Source organism: Haemaphysalis longicornis, unplaced genomic scaffold (assembly GCF_048455015.1).
Source record: "Haemaphysalis longicornis isolate Haplotype H1 unplaced genomic scaffold, Haemaphysalis longicornis Haplotype H1 scaffold_9, whole genome shotgun sequence".
Classification (NCBI taxonomy): Eukaryota; Metazoa; Arthropoda; class Arachnida; order Ixodida; family Ixodidae; genus Haemaphysalis; species Haemaphysalis longicornis.
The window spans coordinates 166,991,896-167,004,965 of record NW_027526460.1 but is presented as its reverse complement, the minus strand read 5'-3'; the positions used below and the strand labels follow the sequence as shown (position 1 = coordinate 167,004,965).

The 13,070-nt window shown below is 45.8% G+C and overlaps 1 pseudogene; it reads right to left on the bottom strand.

Moving 5' to 3' along the window:
• Positions 1–448: 448 nt before the first annotated feature.
• LOC144152996 (uncharacterized) lies at positions 449–2,489 on the bottom strand (annotated as a pseudogene).
• Positions 2,490–13,070: the final 10,581 nt, after the last annotated feature.

The following is a 13,070-nucleotide window of genomic DNA, read 5'->3' as shown; positions in this document are numbered from 1 at the left end:
ACGAAAGACATTTAAAAATAGCATCAGGAATAAATGCATCAAGTGTGATTCACAAATACACATATATTTAGTGAGCTGTCAGTAACCTGCATAGAAGATGGCTTGAACCATGCAGACTCAAAGAAAATGCCCTGCAACTTGCTGTAAGCTGCATTATATGGCAGCAGCAACACTACTTGGTGCCAAATACCCCAAAAAGAAGACTAAATTACAGACAACAAGAAAACTCGCTCAGAGGAAATACACATACAACAATCACATATGTGTGTTCGACAATAAATATAGAAAAATGTTAGAAGGAACAGTAACCAGTTTTAATTCCACTAAATGTAGGACAAAGAGATGATAGGAATTATTAGCAAGCTACCACTACCCCAAAAAGATGCAGTAATCCCTAAATCTAAATTTAAGGATTACTGCAACTGACTGGAGGGGAGACTAGGGGGGAGACTAGGGAGACTGACTTGGGGGGAGACTAGTTGAATGCCTTATTAGCTGAGTCTAATATGACGTGACGTGCACAGCTCTCATCGGCAGAACAAACATTCACTTTCAATGCAGACAAAACACATGTTTAGTTCATTTGAAAGATTGCCTTGTTAAAGTTATACTGACACCACTTTTAACGCACACTTCACTCAAATAAGCTATAAAATTAGAAAAAAAGGGAATGGCCATGCAACCCTCCAGCTCACTTCCCGCAACAGAACCTATGCTGTAGTAAATGCCCAGCTGTGCTATTGGCTGAGGGAGGAAAAAGCAAACACAAATTACGCACGGCCTATAAGCTTTCCGAACGAGCTATTTATACCTAAATGTATTTGCATTTAAATGTCATGCATATTTATTTTACCACAGAAGGAATGGTGTGGTAAGCAATGGAAGTTACGAAAATACACACAAGCATGGAAGTACCGATGCGCACTGCTGCTGGAACTGGGCACACTATGCTTGTTTTAAATGCACTGCAGTCCGCCACTTCGGAGTTGTCTTACACGACACTGGCCGAGTGACGTAGGTGATGTTGTCTTACGCGACCCTGTTTGTCGAGGATACCCCATGTTTCACGAAATGATTACTTTCTACAGTAACAAAAACAAGTCAGGTGCAAACACGGTCAAAAACAAAGCAACGGCGGGCAACAGTCCGCGGCTCCGTATGGTAGTGCCATCTGGGAGGACTGCCGGCAAGCAAGCTGCAGAGCCGAATGACGCAGTGGCGCGCACTTATGACTTCATTGCTAACGTGGAGAAAACACGATTTGGCGGGAGAATAAAACATTTAACCTAAATTGATTAATTTCTCAGTGAATAGAGCATCATTTGCTGCCGGACAAGTGCTACGGGCACTTTAAAACACAATCTTTCGAATAAGAGAAACTACATGGCCCCTTTAAGTGTATGCCAAAAGAAACATGAAATTACAGACTTGCACACACAGCCTTCTAAGTTATTTTCGCAAAGTGTATTTGGTCATTATGTTCATGTAGACGCATGGCATTGCTCGTGGCTGCATTTCTACCAGGCTCCTCTGATTGAGTCTTCGGCACTTCACGATGTGCTTAGTATTGTACGCTGCCATTGATACGTATTTGTGGGAAATGACAAACACCTTTGCGCTGCCTTGTGGGTCTTCAACAGAAACAAGATGCTGAATTTTGACATATTCCCCTGTCGGAATTACCATGGCTGTACCATCTGTTTTGTTGGGCCTGCCGTACTGTTCACTGTAGAATACACGGCCAGACACTGCAACTCGGTCATGTTCCACAACAAGCCCAGTGATGTTGCCAGCCTCAGTTTGAACAAAGTCAAGCAATAAGCCAGTCACGGCTCGTAACAATTTGTAGTGGAACCCCCTTGGCTGATGTCACCAGCTCCTTGAGCTGTCCAAGCTTAGATTCGAAGGCAAAGCATGAATGCGCGCACAGTGGTCCTTGCACGATTACACTTTTTCACAGGTGCAAAAGCAGGTGCACATTAGAGGTCATGTGTCTATCGTGGTAGATGTACTGTGTGTCCAGGACAAATTTTGCAAGGCAACGAGTGCTTTCTGCGACATCTGCCTCATCCACAGTATCCTGAAGTAAAAGAAAGATGCCCTTAACGAGAAGTGCGAAATGTTCTAGGTACACAGCGGACAAAATGCCATCAAGGCAAGGTAATGCAAAAAATAGCAACCATTGCTGGCACTCCTTTGCTTTCCAAAACCTGCGCAAGAATAGGGATCTGGGAAGTCTTGAAAAGCATTGGGGTGGTTGGAGACCTCTCAAACGCTCATCAAGTAGATCATCAAGAACTGACTCAATAATTCCCTTAAGCCACATGTCCGCAAACTGGCGTGTGACTCCCAACAACACGCAGTGCATATAATCTGGAGAATAGCTCCAGATTATATCAAAGTGCTGGAGGTTTATCAAAAGAGATGGCCCTTTTATGCCTTGCACCATAGCACCTTGCGCAGCAGCTTGGGCCATCGTCTTCTTGGTCTCTTCCTGGTTCCTTTCCTGGACCACTTCACTGATCGGATACTTGACATATCCTGTTTGTGCAAAAAAATTATAGTATAAGTGAACATATATTTGGAGTAGTAAGCATTTGATAGTATACCCCGACTGCAAATCAACTATAAAAATCAGGTCATGAAAAAGTTGTATTAAGCTAAATATCTAAATGCAAAATGAGGTTCTTGAAAAGTTTATGCCCGCCATGGTAGGTCAACGGCTGCTGAGCCCAAGTGCGCGGGTTCGATTCCCAGCTGCGGCGCCCAACTTTTTGATGGAAGCGAAAAGCGAGAACGCCTTTGTGTTTGAGATTTCGGTGCACATTCAGATCTCCAGGTAGTCAAAATAATCCGGAGTCTCCACTACGACCCGCATCATAACCTTTGTAGTTTTGGCAGGTTAAACCCCATAATCAATCAATTGGTCTCAAAAGTTAAATTTTGTCATAGAAGGCAACTATTTTTTAAGCAGAAAAGCATGCACTGTTTGAAGTGCACTAAAAGCATATAGGCACCCATTTTGCAATATTAGATGGATAAAAGTAATGGTGCCCCCAACTTCTCTAACCACCGAACAAAAGTGACAACGCCAAAAATTGCGGGATGTTATATTAGCCACTTTTTCGTGCTTAACTAGTGCATGCACACGTAGGACATACAATAAAAACTACAAGTCTTAGATGACTTGGCCAGCAGCAGAAAGGCAACATGAATAGAAAATAGTACTATAGGTTTACTATTAACAAAACAGTCACTGGTATAAGGGTCTGACATGACTACGATGTGACTGGTCACTCTTTGCTACAGGTTAATCGGAACACCATAATTAAAGGGGCATGCCACAAACAGTACCTAAAAAAATGCTCACCCTCAACTTCCTTGCCGGATGAAGACACCAACTGCAGCCGTAGTAACCGTTGTATTGTTTCACATTTTGCATCAGTGCTCGCGCAGGAGAGTCTGCACTGCAGGCTAGGGCATACACCTGCAATAGGCGCTGGTATTAGCTCATTTTTTAGTTCAAGTATAAAGTATTATGCAATAGGAGCAATTTGCAGCTGATTTTATAAGTTACCTGGGAGTGAATCGCTTGTGAATTCCCATTCCAAGTCAACCCTTCACTTCTCAGATGGTCTAGTTGCAGCAGAAATGTCTCCAGAATCATTGCCATGTCGGCATGTTCTTGCCCATACCACAGCACGGGTACTACGACGTTCTTTTGGCGTAGATGCATGGGCAGTTCATTGATCGTGACCTGGACTAGCCACACGGAATACTTCGAGGACCTAAATACAGGTGCTCCATCTGTATTTATCAGCAGGGTCAAGTCAAAAATTGAGAGATGGCTCCTGACACTTCGGTAAAGCTCACCATCTGTGATGTCAGAAAGCTTGCCATCATAGGTCTTCACAGAAATTTGTTGAAGCCAGTAATACAGGGCCCTAGCTGTTGCCTCTTCGGCTAGCACTGACTCAAGTTGCTGCCCAAGTGGCAACGTCACAAAAAATGTCCGTCAAGGTGCAGCTGCTTCCCATTATACTCGGTTTTGCAGAAGCAACATTCTCCTTTGAGGCTGTTTCGCTCAGAAAGCTTGCGAGACGTCTCGGCTATCAAGACTAGGCAGACTTCACAATAGACCCTCTGCAAAAAGGCGGACAACACTGGTGGTGAACGCGACGACGCCATTAGAAAGGAAGCAGGTCGTAGCAACGCCGTTGCGGTTGCACGTTTTCGCCCACGGCTTCGCGAGTCTGTTGCCCGGAGTCAGGTGGACGGTAGCTACCCCATAGAAACTCTGTGCTCGCAGCCTTTTCGCTTCCTTTCTAATGGCGGCGCAGCGGGTGCACAGTGTTGCCAGAGTGGCTTGCTGCTTTTCCGCCAACGATTTGGCCATTTTGCAAAGGGTCTACAGTAGTGAAACCTTTCAGCATCAATGGATGCTCCTACATGCTTTTTAAAGAGGTATTTCGTCACAGGAATGTCATCTCTTTGCAACACATAACCCATAAGCTTTTGCAAATCCTCAATGCCTGTCTAGGGCAGTCCATACTTAATGGCAAGGTCAACAGTTATAGCCAACAGATCTTCCGAAGCAAGGTCCCTGTGGTCACTGGCTAAGCCTGGGTCATCTTGTGGGTCATCCCCTGGGTCATCCGGGTCATTTCCCGGGTCATCTTCAGAGCTGTCATACCCTCGATCATCATCTTCAGAGCTGTCATACCCTCGATCATCGTCTTCTGCACAGGAAACGTCATCGTCAGAGCTAGCAGTTGTTCTGCTGCTGTGAGGTTCCTCATTGAGTGCTGCGTCGGCCGCAGAAGTCGATACAGTGTCAGGACTGTAGCACTGGTTGCTACTGCTTTCACCTTCACCAGCTGCGCTCACTGTCCGCGTCGTTGGTACATGGCGTGCGCCGGATTTCATTATCCTACATCTTGTAGTCTTTGGCACGTCAAAAATGTCACTATCACAGTCCAAGTAGCATTTCCGGGACTTCATACTACACCTTCCCGAAAGATAGCGCAGTTGTGATCACATGAGCACAAAGGCAAGTTTATGGTCTGATCACACCGGAGATCGCTCACTACTGTTTACATGGGTGAATGGTTGGACGATCACCTTAGGTCAGCAAACACGATCAATGGTACACACTTTTAACTGCAGCGCACATGGCACTGACTTACTGTACAAGTGACATCGCCACATGGGGTCAATCGAGGCACACAATGTCGTTTAGATATGGATGGTTTTGGATTTCGGACATGCGGATTTAGATATGGATGGTGTTGGCTAGTGTAGGCCGCAGGAACCACCAACGTGACTTTAATATCTTTAATTCGAACCACGTAGGTTACATACTCTGGTGGCGGCTATGTACGAGGTTGCTGTAACGTTATCTTTATTCAAAATTCCTGCTAGCGGTAGTCGTACAAAAGTTCGGCTGGCGGTAGTTTCGTACGCATTGGCATACACGCTTGTGTGTTCGTTCGGAACTTCAACCGTTTACTCCACCGTTCTTTGTCATAAAAGAATGTGCAGTATGTTTCACGAGCATTTAGCTCGCTATGCAAACTGTAAGCCCTGCCTAACATGCGTTTGCTTTTGCCGGCCTCCGCCAATCGCATAGCATTCTCGGGTGACACCATAGGTTCTGTTGCGGAAAATGAGCTGGTGGGTCGCATGGTCATTTCCTTTTTTCCTAATTATGTAGCTTATTTGAGCGAAGTTTGCGTTATAAGTGGTGTCGTTATGGTTCTAACGAGGCAATCTTTCGAATGAACCAAATTTGTGTTTTCTCTTCATGGCTCCTTTAAAGGGGCCCTGAGAGGCATTTTGAGCATACTAAATGAAATAGCGCAATCGTTAGATTGGGTCGTCAACGCCAGCTGTGCCAAGTATTACTCGTTTACGTGCATTAGGAAGCTCACACTTTTGTTGCAAAGTTTGTCGCCCTTTTCTCACCCTTCCCTGCGTGTTTTTGGACGCCGCCATCTTCACATGTCTACGTCATCGATTCCCATATGTTCGTCATGAGGTAGAACTCCTGCTATTGGGCGGCTTTTGCACGCACTTCCGGCAAAGAGATCTGTCGTCTGCTCAGCGTCGGCTCGCCGGCTGATCTGCCAGCGGAGTGCCAGAGTGCTTGGACATTTTACGACAAACGAAACAAGTGTAAACAAACGCTTAATCGTTTGTATTGAATGCAACACGGCCATAACACGACATGGATATTATTTTACTTGAGTACGTACCATAAAGAAAGCGCCGTGGCACTTCTTTCGTGCAATCGCAGAGAACGCCCTGAGCCGAATGCCCGCGTTTGACGCATACATTTTATTCAACTTGAAAACAATCCAGAGATGCGTTTCGAACGAACACAACGCCACAACATGCGTTGCAAGTCTGAACCGCGATTGACAGACGATGGGTTGCCCCCTCCTGCGAGGTTGAGTCGTACGTCGCTCGAGAAAGATAATCCAGAGCATGGAAAGCACTATCCACCCGCAGAAGTACAACGTCGCATTTCATTGCGAAACGAACGCGTCCACAACACACAGGAGGCGATGCACACACACACAAAGCTTCGGTCGCTGCATTGGCTTAGCTGCACGCTTCGTTCGGACAGTCAGCGATGTAACGACGATACAGAGCTGCGTGAGGGCGACGTGCTAACCACTTCACGTATTTAAAAACACAGGGGCAAAGAACTTGGTTCATCGGAAGCAAAAAATCTTTCCGCCATTATAATGCCTGGAATATACTGGCTAGTGTGCCGAGGTCGGGCTCCAGGCGGGCACCGGGAGCGATGCACGCGGGCGGCTGCCGCCTGGGGCGCTGCCGTGCGGGAGTGTGCGCGTTCGTCCGGCCCGAGCAGATCGCGCGGTTACCTCTGCGCTGCGTAGCAGATGGCAGCGGCAGAACATTCCATTCCCGCTTGTGACGAAAGCGAGCGAGAGCCACGGGAATTCTGTCGCGTGACTAAAATTTGTACCGACCATTCGACAAAAAATTCCCCACGCATTTCCCCGAGGGGGAGCATGTGAAAGTGCGAAATGCACGAGTTGATTACGCAGGGGCGGTAAACGAGTGGAGTGGAGAGGGTACGCGTGGAGTGGAGAGGGTACGCGTGGAGAGGGGGAGGAGACGCGCCCTCACGCGGCGCAACCCGTTACTACAACCGCGCAGCAGCGAGCGCCCGCGCCCAACCCGCCGGGAGGCGTATTCCCAAACATATCCCGTTAGGGCCCAGGCCGACCACACCCTTTAAGCAGGGGCGCAGCCAAAAATTTTAAAAAATTGCAATTTTTTAACCTCCTTGGATGCAGCACCGTGACGTCTGTACCTATATGTGCGCGACTTCATGCGAGGCGGATTTTTTCTTTTTTTCCCCTCCCCTCGTTTCGGCTGCTTTGCGGGCGGCCGATGGTTTCGCTCCGGGGGAAACTTGTGTTGTACTATTTATATTTGTATTCCTGCTATTTCCTGTTTATAGATTTGTATACTTTTTTGCGTGTGTGTGGCTTACAGTTGAGGCACGAGCTGTGACGCAATGCTTTCGAATTAAAAGGCCAGACATTATAGAAATATATACATGTGGTAGCTAAAAATGCGCCGCAAGAAATAGACACAAACTGCTCATCTATACCCATCAGTGGATCTCTAAAAGTGACAGTTTTTTGCCGCTATTTGCACTCCGAGTTCACTATCGCAAAAATAGTGCGCCAAGGAGATAACTTTTTTACTGAGTTTTATCTCTGCTGCGACTACCGTGACTTCAAGCTCACGGGCAACTACTCATTAGTCCCAGCGAAAAGAATACACGTATCTGAGTGAGTGTAACACTGCATTAAATGAGAGGCCATGGGGCCCTGGGGGAGCAAGGATGAGGAGAAAAGGGGAAGGTCACAACTCGCACAATGAACACAGTTGCAGTCTTGCGGTCCTAATAGCAAAATGAACACATTAAAGTCAGTCAGTGGCAGCAAAACGTACAGTTCACAGTTAAATGTACAGTTCACACTGTGGACAATGCGCTTCACACTGAAAACAGTGCACGCTGCAGACAGTTCACATTGTATACTGAACGGGGAAGTCGGCCAGGCTGCTACACCAATTTGTAGAGTTTGTTTTCAAGGGCGTACTCGGTCATTGCTTCTAGTGCGGTGGGATCGTCACGGACCCGACTAACATGTTCCTGTTCAGTCGCAGGGGCGGGACCTAGAATTAAAAGCTGGTGGCAATTACGGTCGAATAATGGACAGTGCCAAATTAAGTGGTAACGATTCGGTGTGCCTTCCCGATTACAGGGGGGGCGCGTCAGTGCCATTCGGATCCTGCTGGAGCTGTCTATTTATAAATAACGTATCTTATGCAGCAAAATCTCTGTGTGCATGAAGCACAAATTGTTAAAAATAACTAATCGACATTGGCAACAGCGTGAGTGGTAGCACGCATGATTACTGATGTCAAACTCGGCCTGGTGGCTTCAGTGAAGAGACTGTGGTCAATAGCTCTGTACAGAAGACATATATGAAACTCCTCGAATATTTCAGTTGCTGTACGATCCAACTATTACTTAGCCCTAGGTTGTTATATATTTTCGATATTGTTTCCCTAAATTGTTATGACCAGCAGTGTAAATTATGCAGAATTCATGACCGAGTGTAAAACGTGTACGTTTGAGCTGGTGTCCTATTTATCAATGTATCACCCTTGCAAGAACGATTCACACCTTCCATTGCTGTTAACAAAATGTCAATGTTTTCCTTAGTGGCACTGTTCGTGATAAAGAATAATGCAATGAAGTTAATGTTAACGAAATTCAATGTAATAGTGCTTATGAAAGTGCCAAAATGTAGCAGCTCATGCAGATGTAATATTTCGCAAGAGTAGGACAGTTTGTAAATGTAGTCATGGGTAATTGGCTGCCTTTCTTGTAATCCTTACCTGCAGCACCGAATCATGTTTTGAGGTGTGTATATAGTGAAAGAGCACCCCACTCAATTTTACACCCTTCTGTGTGCTGTAGAATGAGCTTTCAATGAGGGTGTTTGCTTTCCGGAGCGTGTATAATTGCCACATGCGCGTGAAAGCGTCCATCCCCGCGCGCGCACTTCGAGCACCGAGTCGAGCGCTAATATAGGAACACGATCGGAGGTGCGCAAGAAGAGCGCGGAGATATCAGGGGCTCAGGTACAAAAGGTTAGCTTCTACCACATGTGCGTGAGCTTCCCCAGCGCCGCAGGCCAGCCCCGCCCACGGAGCGAAACCATCGGCCGCCTGCCAAGCAGTCGAAACGAGGCGAGGGGGAAAAAAAGAAAAAATCCACCTCGCATGAAGTCGTGCACATATAGGTAGACGCGTCACGGTGCTGCGTCCAAGGAGGTTAAAAAATTGCAATTTTTTTTAACCTCTTTGGCTGCGCCCCTGCTTAGGGGGTGTGGTCGGCCTGGGCCCTTACGGGATATGGTTTGGGAATACGCCGCCGGGAGCGCCGATGAACGCGCCCTCACGCGGCGCAACCCGTTACTACGCCCGCGCAGCCGCGCGCGCCCGCGCCCAACCCGCCGGAGCGCCGTCGATGCGCGCGCCCTCACGCGGCGCCGCTCCGTTGCTACGCGCGCTCCGTTGCTAGGGGAGAGGAGGAGGAGCGCGGAGAGATAACACCTGCTGGCGGAGCGGGCTGCGGACGGCGCGCCCGACGGATGACAAGGGTCGGTTAAGAAGTGCATTCGCACTTAAGCTCTTACCGTTTAGAATTTACACTTTATTTTTATCTGAGTAGAACATTTTGGAGCTTTCTTTTTGCTGCAATTGTATTTGGTGCACTTGAGCCCCACGATGTGCATCATGGGACGAACTCTCGTATCATGATTATATACGCAACCATGCATGTACTTTGGTAACTTAGGTATGTTTTGAAATGCTGATGTTTTGCCATCTGACCCTTTTATCACCTTTTAATAGCGGTCGGTAGTACGGCTCATCTTTCACCCCCAAAATAGAAGAATTATGCAGAAGTGGGGCTTATTTTGCTGAGGCAATCGAATAAAATACAAAGCAAACACGTGCGCGCTCCGTGCTTGGGAACGAAAAGTCGGAAATGCTGATGAAAAGTGTCGTGTCAGCTCATAGGAACCTCAAAACCTGGAAAGCGATGTGCACAGCACGCTTGACGCTCCTTTGGGGTGGGATGTATGCATAAACGGAAATGTTATTATTCATTTTTTGCGTTAGGCTTAAAAGACGTGTGTTTACTGAGCGCCCCCAGTACCAGAGGCGATAGTTTATTTCTTCACCTAATAGCTAGGAATGAAGGCGATATTCTGTACCCTGTTTATACCTCTCGAATTTACGATGCACGGCGACCAGTGAAGGTCATCAGCTTCAACATGAGCCAAGGAAGTTTAAACTGAACAAAGCAAACTCGATTATCCTGTCCAGACGCTTTTTAAATTTGTAAAAAGCTTGCATTGCACACCGCTAAGACGAGGGAGGACGGGGGGAGGCTAGGTTGGTGAGTTAGTCTCATTATTATTACATTATAAGCGTCGCGAGCGATGAGCGAGCGATAGCTTCCGATCGATGCATTCGTGCACGAAGCGAAGCCGACTTTCTTGAAATCGGTTGGAGCGGTGGTTGTTCTCAGTCCCTGTCCCTGTTCTCAGTTCATTCGATGTCCAAACTATTTAGGAGTCACCGGCTCTCCTTTCATCTAAAAATGGCTCCGTCTGGGAGTCCAGGCACCAGGTCAAACAAGCATCTGAACGATGTGGGTCGAAATTGGAACTAGTTTTTGTTTTAAATGGTCCCAGCAGATAGATTTTGCTGGGGGATAACATCTGGCCCCTTAATTTTACAAATCTTAGCTTTACGAATTGTCATGCTCAGACAAAGCAGCCTAATTTTTTTACCAGCATTGTTAGCATATTTACGTTTTTTTAATTCCCATATTCATTAGAAGTAATTCCAAACACTGATATTACAAAGTTCCAGCCAGTTTGAGTTCAAACAGAAGGCACCGTTGCAGCACTTACACAATAGGCAATTAAACAGAATTTGCACACCTTGATTGTTCAGTTAAACTTGCTCCACTTTCGTCAAAGAGTTTTTTTTTTATTGTGAATGATGCATGGTTCCACAGCTGCAACCACTCGTGAAGGACCATGTCTTGGGCCATAAGAATTGTATGATGAACTAGGTAGTAAAGATAAGAAATTGTAATATACAAAGGATAAAAAAAGGCAGGAAGTTAAGAAACATCGTTAGTTGGTCTGAGGTTCGTATGTCATATTAACTTTGGGATCATAATTGAAGAGCAGGATCATGATGCTACTCTCATTTGGTGAACAGTGGTGTTTAACAATGATTTATCGTGTGACGAGAGGGATTCCCTTCTCAGCATCAAATAGGAAGAATGTGAGCCAGTTGTTACATGTTGAATTCTACGACAGTCAGCCTGAAGACTCAGACAAAAGGAGAAAAAACAGAGCCGTGCACGGTGTTGCATGGTGCATATCATCCCTTCATTTCCTTGCCTTGTGTTTGTTATTCGAGGCTGACCATTGAAGAGTTGAACTGGTCCTCATGATGGACTTTGCATTTTACCCCACTCCTTGCTGTATGATCAAGGAAAGAATTGAGGAGCAGGATCTTGCTTTTTGTGGTAGACAATGGTGCATCGTCTTGTTCCTCACTTATGTGAAGAGTGAAATTCTCTTGGTATTTCTCATCGGTATAGTGTGAAGAACAGAATGAGCAGAGAGATCATGACCCTTCTCTTATGAGGCACAGAGATCATTCGGTGTGGAGTGCAACACTAATGTAAAGAATGGGATGATCTCCCTTCTGATTTGGTACCAAGAGATACATGCGGATGCAGAGGCATAAATGTAACCTTTTGATAAGTACGACACCCAGAAATGATTCAGCATCACAAGAGACAAGAAAAAAAACAGCCTAAAGTTGTGCATGCTGCATTGAGACTAGGCATTTCAGCCTCTTCGACTGTTTCAGCTGTCGATAGCTGTGTGAGAAGGTCTTTTTTTTAACCAGCAAACGATTCCACGGGGGAAGTTGCAGAATCAGCTGTATTGACTTGAAAGGATGGGAAAAACAGATGGGAAGATTCCTGTCTACGTGGCCAAAACTGGATTTCCTTTCACTTCTGTACTTGTTCATCCCTATATGGTGAAAAGGAGCCAAGCAAAAAAGCCATTCATAGATGGCTTGAGGGGTGCGTGACCCTTCTTATAGACAGCAGTCATGGACAAAGTCTCCTATCAGTTCAAGATTCAGAAAGAAAAGAAATGCACATAAAATGCATGTTCAATCCCTTGAGGAAGAAAGCATCACATACATGTGACATGAACAAAAATGAGAGTTAATGTGCCTTTTCGTAATTCCTGTTTCCTCACTTTCACTCCTATAAAGTAAAGTTTTGATTTGATAATTCAACTCAAGAAGCTCTAGTCAAAGAGCGTATATAGGTGTTTTACAATGCATATCTTGTATGTTTTATTGTCTGAACACACCTAGAAGCAAACATCTAGCTTCAGTACTGCTTTCACGCTTGAAGGCACAGTTGACTCCTAATAATACGAAGTCTACAGGGACCACAATTCAATTGAGCAAAATACACCTGAACAGCATTGTCATTAGTCCGCAACTCGTTCTCTTTTTCATTTCGTTCAGAATCTTGACTTTTGTCGTGAAGTCGAGCTTATATGTCATGGGTTGTCGTGATAGTGCAGACTTATCGCTAAAATCAAAGCCTCAAATGTTCACCTAACTGCTCACACAGTGCTGTGAGAAACAAAGAAGGTTGAGGGCCTTACAAGAGAGATGTGTACATTGGCGTGAGTCTGAACTAGCCTGCTGCTTTATCAACAGTGCACTACCTTAGTTGTGATGGCACCATCAGTAGAGAACAATTAGGGCGCTGTTTCGACAGTTGAAAATGGTTTTTTATCGAGAAATGACAGTCACCTTGATGTTTTTATTCAAAATAATTCCCAATTACCCGTAATAATGGGTTCTAGCTTCAAATTATCAAACAATTTCTTCCG